At 32.2% G+C, this 10825-nt stretch overlaps 1 non-coding gene across 1 annotated transcript; it reads right to left on the bottom strand.

Moving 5' to 3' along the window:
- Window positions 1-9612: 9612 nt before the first annotated feature.
- LOC127108949 (small nucleolar RNA R71) lies at window positions 9613-9715 on the bottom strand. The gene has a single exon (XR_007796445.1). It is a non-coding gene; the product is annotated as a small nucleolar RNA R71 (small nucleolar RNA).
- Window positions 9716-10825: the final 1110 nt, after the last annotated feature.

Here is a 10825-nt window from a genome sequence, read left to right as displayed (position 1 = left end):
ATGACAGGAATAAGGCATATGTTCTAAAGCCTGGAACTTAAGCCTGAAGGCGTTGATGGTTTCAGAGGTGATCAGAAAGGGAAGATCATTGGCTCTGAAACAGTAGGTAACAATACGCTCCCTTCCATTACTAATGTTCTTTTAGTTGAAGGATTAATGTGTATTTTGTTGTCTATGAGTCAATTAAGTGGCAATGATTATGACATTATTTTCAATCAAACGTCATGTAAAGCTATCAGTCAAAATGATGGCTCGGTTCTTTTCAATGGAAAGAGGAAGAAAAATATTTATAAGATAAGACTTTATGATCTGAAAAATCAAAATGTAAAATGTCTTATGTTTGTAAAAGAAGAGAAATGGATGTGGCATAGATGATTGAGCCATGTTAGCATGAGGAGGATTTCTCAGCTAAATAAGTTTAATTTAGTCAGAGGCCTGCCAAATCTGAAGTTTTCTTCTGACGATCTTTGTGAAGCATGTCAGAAAGGCAAGTTTTCTAAAACTTATTTCAAAGCTAAAAATGTTGTTTCGACCTCCAGACCATTGGAGCATCTTCATATTGACTTGTTTGGTCCAGTGAAAACTGCATTTGTCAATGGTAGGAAGTATGGACTAGTCATTGTTGATGACTACATCAGATGGACATGAGTAAAATTTCTCAGACACAAGGATGAGTCACATTCTATGGTTTCTTTACCTTCTACTCCCAAGTGCAAAATGAGAGGATCTAAGAATTCTAAAAGACAAAAGTGATCATGGTGGAGAATTTGAAAACAACGATTTTGAAAAACTTTTTGATACTAATGGCATTTCCCATGATTTCTCCTATCCTAGAACTCCACAACAAAATGTAGTTGTAGAGAGGAAGAATATGACTCTGCAAGAGATGGCCAAAACCATGATCAACGAGACTAATGTGGTTAAGCACTTTTGGGCAGAGGCAGTCAACACGTGTTATATTCAGAACATGATCTCTATAAGACTTATTATGGGTAAGACTCCTTATGAATTTTGGAAGAATCTGAAGTTCAACATTTCATATTTTCATCCTTTTGGATGTTCTTGTTTTATGCTGAACACTAAAGAGAATCTGAGCAAGTTTGATTCTAAGGCACAAAAGTGCATCATGTTAGAATACTCTGAACGCTTAACAACATATAGAGTATACAACACTGAGACACAAATTGTTGAACAATCAATACATGTCAGATTCGATGGTAAGCTTAACTCTGAAAAGTCAAAGCTAGTTGAGAAATTTGTAGATTTAGAGATCACTTATTTAGGTTCTGAAAGAAAGACTTAAGAAGCTAAAGAAGCTGAAGCTAAAGACTCTGAAGCTCTTTAACTAGAGGTCGTTGAAGCTTGTACTCCTCTGACAAGGCACAAACAGAGATCTTCACATTCTGAAGAGTTGATCCTGGAAGACAAATTTGAACCTGTCAGAACCAGATCCTCATTCAAACCTTCTGAAAAGACTTTTTTGGGTTTAGTGTCTATGATAGAGCCTACATCAATTGATGAAGCACTTCTAGACACATAATGAATTTTGGCTATGCAAGAGGAACTCAATCAATTCTCTAGAAATGACGTGTGGGATCTGGCTCCAAGACCCAAAGAAACTCACATTATTTGAACAAAGTGGATCTTCAGAAACAAGCTGAACAAACAAGGAGAGGTAGTAAGAAACAAGGCTCGACTGGTAGCACAAGGTTATAGTCAGTAAGAGGGGATTGACTATACATAAACCTTTTCACCAATTTCCAGGTTAGATCTATTTGTCTCTTAATCTCCTTTGTTGTTAATCATAACATCATCTTGTATCAAATGGATGTTAAGAGTGTATTTCTGAATAGTTATATTACAGAAGAAGTGTATGTACACCAACGCCTAGTTTTGAAAATCCTAAAAATCCAGATTTTATTTTCAAGCTTAAAAAATCATTGTATGGTCTGAAACAAGCTCTCAGAGCATGGTATGAAAGACTAAGCAATTTTCTTTTAAAAAATGATTTCATCAGTGAGAAGATTGATACAACTCTTTTCTATAAGTAATTCAAAAATTATATTCTTGTTCAAATTTACGTTGATAAAATCATATTACGTTATTCAAATTTACGTTGAAAAGTAATTTAAGCACTTCAAATAATTTTGTCGGGGTTGAGATATAATTTGAGAAATATATAATTTTTCATAAAATAAATGACTAGTTTCTTTTTATGCTTACGTCATACCAAAATTCAAATATTTTGGTATAGGATAGTAATGATATTTGCATACTTTCAAAACTAATTATAACCAATCACTACATCGAAAAAGATTAATATTAAATGCCTTGGGGTACATGAATTTGATATATCTTTTATGCATGATGGAGAAAGATCACATCTTGACGTAATGGCATTGATGCTCTAGTTGAGAAACAAACAAACATTTGGACAACGTGAAGAAATTAAGATATGATATGGGCCAATTATTTTCGTCATAAGTTAGTTAGAGAGTTTAGATATTTTGAATTTGTGAGATAGATTAAAATAGAATTAAACGCAGCAAAATAATTAATTTTAAATTTAATTAGTGATTGGGATTTGATTTTGATGGACGGTCTATCCTACGATGTGTCACCGATGGCATTAATTATTTAATTGATATGCCTACATATACTTATACTTATAAGAAGAACTTTAAGAATGGTTTTAAGCATGTAGTTCTAGATGTAGGTTTGGTGAATGTTCTTATTAAGGGTATCCTTTTATTTGGTTCAAGTGTCTGGTTTCTGATAGAACTGTTGAAGAAAAGTTAGACCGAACACTAATTAATATTGAATGGTGTAGCTTGTTCCCCACAACAAAAAGTGAAGTGTTTAACCGTTACTACATCGGATCATTATCATATTCTTCTTTGTTGGGAAGCAAATATGGCATCACATTAGACCCGTAACAAATTAATGTTTGAAAATGTGTGGTTGACTGGACTAGATTTGAATAATTCTTTTTATTGATCAATGGAAAATGGTATTAATAATAACATTGTGGACAGGCTTGAAATGTGTAGAGAAAGTATGATGGAATATAGTAAAGATAATTGTCATAAGCTTAGAAGATAAATCGATAAATCGATAAGCTTTGTAGAAAAATTGAACAGGCTTATAGAAAAATTCAACAGGTTTGTATGCATGTTGTTGAAAGGAATATTAATTATTTTATAGCTATTGAAAGCGCATGAACTCTCTACTCATTAAAGATGACTTATTTTGAGAAAGAAGTGGGATAAAATTGGACTTAAACAATGAATGTGAAGAATTGAAAAAGTATTTCAACAACTTAGATATTCTTTCTTAGAGGACGTTGAAGAAAAATGTGCATGAAGTTTAAGCCTAAAAAGGAAGCCAATAAGACTAAAAGGATGAAAGAGAGTGATGTGTGATGTGATCATTCACATTGGGAGTAAGTTAATGTCTTGCAGGAAAGTCAAACGTTTAGGAAATCATCTAGTAAAGTTTTCTCAAGTCAACTGTCTAAAAATTCTTCAAGAGATCTGTACTTATCTCAATTTCCTATTTTCTTGCATGACTATATTGAAGATATTATAGATGTGGAAGCTGGTAGAAGTTATGGTTTATGTGATATTGGAGAATTACTTGAATTGGGTGAGAGTCATGATCCTTGCTCAGACACAGTTAGTTGGTGAAGTTTTTCACAACAGTTAGTTGGTGAAGTTGTTATATGACATATTTTCAGAAGTTAGAAGTTCATTACAAATCTCTAGCTTGAGTGTTCAAAGACGTGACAAATGGATGACAATTCCTTATCATATTACTTCTAAATACAATTTGATATTGTTCTCGTTCTATGACACTTTTTTGGTTGAGGTGCCACATATAAAATGAGGGATTCCACATATAATCTTTGTTGATCGATTGTGAATTTTAATATTGTGTGTGTTCAATTATAATTCACTGAAAACATGTTTAATGTTTTCATTTTCAATGTTTTCACCTAGAAGAGAAATGGGACAGAGATACAACCACTACCAGCCAAAAATTTAGGGAAATCAACTATCAAACTTCCATTAAAATTTTTAAATTGGTCTCCCGTGTGAAACGAAAAAGTATCCGGTACTTATAAAATCTCAATACTCCAATTTTTTTTTCAAAATCGTTCCTATCTTTTGTCTTTATGTAGATCAGGATCTTTTAGGAATAGTTTACTTTATTGGCCTATCAAAAACAAATTTCTATTAGTGTCGATTTTAAGTATCAACTTTGTCCAACCAACGGAGAAAAAATAATGCGTCACCACCCATTTCATAGATATCCAAATCCACTTGCTAGGATTGAACAAATGGTCCAAACCCGAACTAAAACAAAAAAAACTAAAAAAAGATACATCGGTTGTGCTGAAGCGGATTTGGTGGATCCAACCGTTAACCTAGTTAATGTTACATGAATAAAATTGCATCGGTTTGGACCCACGTATTTAGACCACATAAAACCGAGCCAACCAGTATTATTAGAAATAAAATGAAAAAATATTCATAAAATATAGTCATTTTCCTAGTATACTTTACTCATTAATTTCTCCCTTACTCAACGAAACACAACATCTCGCACATGTTCTCTCACTTTCTCTTGTTTCATCATCATTCACTTTCAAAATCTAAACCCTAACACACTGATGTTGCCGTTGTAGCACACTGATGTTGTCGTTGTAACCATCTAAAAATGGTATAGGATCCTTCTTCCATACAATGTATCTTTAGTGTATCTTGTTTATAGAACTTTCTGTCCGTTTCTTTTTTAGTTTAATTTTTTATTTCAAAATATATATTTTTCTCCGTTCTTTTCTCTTTGTTTCTTCTATGTATGAAATAACTTATTAATTCTTACAAAGTTTTATATTTTCTCTTTGTTGATGAGTTTCTTATTTTATATATATATATATATATATATATATATATATATATATATATATATATATATATATATATATATATATATATATATATATATATATATATAATTGTTCCACTTAATCAAATTTTATAGATAGAGAGAGAGGAGAGAGAGAGAATTGTTCCACTTAGATATATATATATTTTTCAAAATGTTTGAAAATTTCAAAAAATTAAACTTCAATAAATAAAATTTCTACACAATATATATATATATATATATATATATATATATATATATATATATATATATATATATATATATATATATATATATTTGTTTATATATTTAATTTTATTTACCATTTAAATAAACTATATTTTTTATATTTTCATTTATTAAATACGTAATTTTAATATAGAATAAAACCTTCAAATTATTCGAGTCGGCCTGCTTTATTCAAAAGAAAAGTTTTCAAAAAAATAATGCATTACTTTGTGGTAGGGATAGGGATACTGAAATATGTGCTTGTCCTCTTTGATCACATGCTAACGAATCAAATCCATTTAGCCTTTTTCGAATATGAAATGAAAACCAACTACCTTATCCACTAATTTTTACTTGATTCTATTGTTTACATTGTCCGAATACAATCTTAATGTATGATTTGAATGAACTATAAATGACCCCAACTCAAGGTCACATTTTTTCCCACAAGCAAAGAAAAACAATATAATTATATTCAATTTGTAATTTCTCAAAATTTATTCTTATAATTACATAGTAAAAGCGAATGAAAATTTTGGTCTTGGCAGAGCACAGTCTATCATCCATTTAGCATTTCATTGGCTCTTCTCTAATTACCTTTTATTTTAATGTTTATTTAACAAGTATTAGTGTTTGACATGAAGGTATTTCATTTTCTTAAATAAAATATTTGAGCTTAGTTTTATTCCACATGGTAATGCTGTAACGCTTTGTAGATACATATGATAATCCATCTTTTGTTACTCTTTGATTATTTTCATTAGAGTTTCTTCTATTTTCTAATATTTTTTCTTTGTTTTGATTTTGTATGTGTGGGAAAATAATTATTTGTGAAAAATGAACATTCAAAGGTATTTATTTTATAATTTGTGTATTTTATTTGAGTTTTTTTTATTTTTTATTTTGGTTTATTTTAATTAAATATTTTTTTAATAGTATTCATTTAAATTAATTTTGTATGAATTATATTTGAAAGATAGAGCAAGGAAGTAGTAGCAAACAATGACTAACTACAAGGTAAAATATGGAGCAAGGAGGTAGTGGTAGAAAAGGAATAAAGGTTGGGTTACATATCAACAGTTGTGAAAATTACATATTTCAAATGTTGTAAGTGGTTATTCCATTTTGATAACTGATTATCATTGTATTGTTTTTGGCTTTTGGAACAACATTTTGGAACAACAATAATCGATTGTTGCGTTTTAGTAACATGTTACCACTATGTTGAGTTTTAGTTTTAGAAACAGTTGTAATAGATTACCAGAAAACGATAACCGGGTTATAGGCTGACAAATTAAGTTTTTCTATTATTTTCAGTTATTTGTTTGTATCCCAATCAATTGTATTTGTATATATATATCTTTGAGGTATTAATTAATGAGAATGTTGAATGAATATTTCTACCCTTAATTATACTCTTTAATTCTTTCTCTCTCTCTCTCTCAATTTTCACCAACCTTTTGGTACTAAGTTATATCATTTGATATCAGAGTCTGATTCGATCCACCAAACACCTAGTGTGCAACATGAATTTTGTCTCTAATGAAAGAATCCATGCAAAATGGTGCAAGCAAATTCATGTGTTGTTTGGCTGCCAAGACGTTCTTGAAGTGATCAAGAACGGTGAGAATCCTCTTGTCGAAGGTGCAAAAAGAAGAAAGATTTCAAGGTGTTGTTTTTAATCCATCAATGCGTTGATACGAATAATTTCGAGAAAGTTAGTGATTGCAAATAATCGAAGCGAACGTGGGAAATCTTGGAAAAGGCATATGCAGATGATGACAAGGTGAAAGTTGTGAGGTTACAAATTCATAAACCTCAACTTGAGTTGATTCAAATGGAGGAGAAGGAGACCACTAATGATTTCATCACGAGAATTACTTGGTTGGTAAAGCAAGTAAAAGCATGTGGAGAAATTATCACGAAATATTTTATCGCAAAAATCTTGTGTTCTTTGACGACTAGATTCAATAACATAGTGGTAGAGATTAAGGAATCGAAAGATCTTGCGACAATGAGCAAAGATTAGCTACAAAGCTCTACTGAGGCACATGAGTAGAGGATTGAGGAAAGGATTATTGATAAGGTAAATACGAAGATCACTTTGTAAGCCTGATTCAATGAGAGAGACAAGAAGGTGAAGGGAAAATGGTCTATGAGCAAAGGTAGAAGGGATTTTCAGAATTTTGGTAGAAGAGAGTCCCAAAGTTCCAAGGATTCAACATTCTAAAAGGGTGAAAACAATGGTAGTAGTGTTGCTAAATCAAACAAATCTAGATGAGGAAATCTAAGAGGTAGAGGTGGAAGAAGAATGGTTAACAATAGCAGTCAGTGGTGCTTTAATTGTCAAAAGCTTAAGCATTTTACAAGAGAGTTCAATTCCAACAAGAAAGAACCTTAAGAAGATGAAGCTAGAGTTTCAAGGCAAGAGTTGATAATGAGAACACATTTTTGGTCATGACCACAGAGGGGGAATGTAACAACAGTAGGCTATGGGACAAAAACATCAACAATTTGAAAATTTCTGCAAAAGCATGTTGTAACTGGTTACATAAATGCAGTAACTGGTTACATGCTTAAGAAAATCCAATAGTGACTTTGAAAGAAGCAGTGCAGTGCAACGATTAATGGTATTTGGACTCCGGATGTTCAATGCATATGAGGGGGAGGAAATATTGTTTTATTTCAATCAATCGTGCCATGAAGAATAAAGTGATGTTCGCAAATGATACCACTCTTATTTATATTCTCTTAATGAACCTCTTCTTATCTATTATCATTTACTATTTACTTATTATATGCTCAACCAAATTAGTTTTCTTATTTTGTCTTGTATTTGATTTGGTTTTCTCTTAGCCAATGGATCATCATCTTTGTCTTGCTCTCTAGCATATCTAGCTTTTCTACGCTCATTGATGGAATGTCCAAATAATTCAAAGTAGTTGTAAGAGTTAGGGATCGAGTGTCCAACTAACTTGAGCTAACCATTTAAACCTTAAAGGTGTTACACCCTTCAACCATATCATTTAACGATATAAGTTATTTTCAAAAGTATCAAATCTATATATGTAATCACATATTGGTATGGTCATGGAAATATAATCTCTTTTGACACGTAATTTAGGAAGTTGGCCAATGAGGATATCACTGATCAATGACCTTTTAGACCATTTCCATGCATGTTTTGTGTTCAAATATTTGTAGTTTAATCTTTATTTTTGTTCAATTTTATTCTCGTTTGTGTGTTTTCTCTGTGTTTCATTTAAAAAGGACCAACCAAGGAAAAAGGCGAGCAACGATAGAAAGAACGCGTGTAAAAGACTAAGGAAAATGGTTTCTAGTATGAAAATCAGAGTCCATTACAGCCTGGCCATAATGGCCGTAATTGGGGCCCTTCCCACCCCTTTATGCAGATAAAATATAGCATATTAGAGGGCACTACGGTCTAACTGTAATGGCCAATATTGGTCGTAGTACACATTCAGATTGTCTCAAATTCCTTTTTCCTCCAACTGTTTTTCTGATTTTCTTACATTTCAGTTGTTTTTATCATTTGCAAAAACTTCACGAAGGCTAATTATAAAAATTTAGTGTTGTAATCATATATTGGGGGCCTATAAATAGCTAGGAAACATGAGATATAGTAAACACCATTTGCTTAGAATTCAATATACTTTCTTGTTCTTATTTTCTTACATTTCAATTCCACTACTTTGTCTTATCAAGACTCCTTGGAGCAATTTATTCTAGTATTACTTTATGTGTTATTCAGGTTCTATTGTTCCTTCTTATTGTCATTATAATGAATGTGTATCAATTATATGCTTGCATTTTTTTTCTATTAACTATGCCTGAGTATATAATATTAAGGTATGAAACATGGGGGTTGTCATACAGACAGACCTCATGCAAGATTTATGAATATCGATAATAAAGAGAATCCATTATTTTATTCTGAATTTTTCTCATTCTCAGTTGTATACAAAGAGCACGTGGTTAAGGAAACCTCACTGAATTGATAAGAAAAATCAAGTGTTATTTCCACGAAATACGCTAATAACAATAATTAGATATGGCCAAAGTCAATGATGATCGCCCGCTGAAAGAGTACAACGTACCCTGGAATGAAGAGCCACATTTGAGTATTGTTAATCCAGTCATAGTGAATAAAAACTTTGAGTTGAATCCATCACTACTGTCCATGGTAGAGTATAACCAATTTTGTGGTTCACCAAGGAATGACCCAAATTTACACCTTTTAATCTTTATCAAATTTTGTGATACTCTGAAATGCAAAGGAATAAACCCAATCGCTACTAGATTTATACTTTCCCCGTTTTCTCTTAGGGATATATCAAAGGAATAGTTTCACTCTTTTCCATCCAATTCCGTAATGACATGGAATGATCTCGAAAAGGAATTCCAACGAGATTCTTTATCCCAAGTAAAACGACACATCTAAGAAACCAAATTACCTTCTTTAGGCACATGGAGAATCGTTCTTCGAAGCATGAGAGAGATTCAAGGAAATGATTATAAAATGTTTGCACCATGGACTCGATAAGTGTCTTATAGTGCATACTTTTTACAATAGTTTTAAATACACCATGAGAATGACCCTAGACGTTGTTGCACGAAAGGCCTTTATGAATAAGATTTATGGTGAGTTTATTCCCTTTTAGAGAATATTGTGCAAAAACACTATCAATAGGGAAGCGGACGTGCAATCATTGAAAACGTCCCACAAAAGGTGGACTTTACGAAGTCAGTGCCTTTAAACACATGAATTCCATGTGGATGCCTTATACCAAAAGATTGATAATTTGAGCATCACACCTACTACTACTGCAGCAGCTGCAACTCTAAATTGCAAAATATGTTGAGTATCTAGACACATTTATGTTGCATGCCAAATGATGTTTGTGACCGAACCCATCCTAGGCATGATGAATTATTCCCAATAGGGAAACCTTTATTCTAAAACCTACAACCCAGTTGGAGAAATCATCCCAAGTTCTCATACAAGAACAATCCCCTTAGTGTATAGCCAACCCTTCACCCCTTGATACCCCACCTGAATTCCAAGGATAGAAGGGTGTTGTTGGTGCTCCCTGAAAGTCAAACCTTGAGATTCTAATGGAGAATTTTGGAACGATCCAAAAAAGAGAGGATTTCATGAATAAAAATGTCCATACTAACAAAGTGCTTAGGTTATTCGTGTCAATATGATGCATCTCTCTATTTATGGAAGACTCAATCTTGGTGAGGTCAAACCTACAAAAATGTACTTACAGCTAACTGATAGGTTCATAAACTACCCAATAGGAATACCAGATGATATCCCAATTAGGATTGGTCAGTGATACATTCCCATCGGCTTTGTAGTCATGGACATAGAGGAAGATGATCATATCACATTCCTCTTTGGGGAACACTTTTTGACCAACGTTGATGCCATAATTGATGTTAAGAAAGGGAAACTCACTTTTGAGGTAGAAGATGAGAAAATCTAATTTATCCTGTCCAAACTCATGAACAATCTGTCCATTGGCAATTTCTATTGCCAAACAGACATCATAGATATGTATGTTAAGGAGTATTCATCAGAACCACTTTCAGCGATGGGTTGGAGGCCTGTCTAATCGAAAGTGCCATACATAAAAATGAT

This window comes from Lathyrus oleraceus, chromosome 7, assembly GCF_024323335.1.
Source record: "Lathyrus oleraceus cultivar Zhongwan6 chromosome 7, CAAS_Psat_ZW6_1.0, whole genome shotgun sequence".
Classification (NCBI taxonomy): domain Eukaryota; kingdom Viridiplantae; phylum Streptophyta; class Magnoliopsida; order Fabales; family Fabaceae; genus Lathyrus; species Lathyrus oleraceus.
Note: the sequence above shows the minus strand (reverse complement) of the source record. Positions and strands in the feature narration are given on the sequence as shown.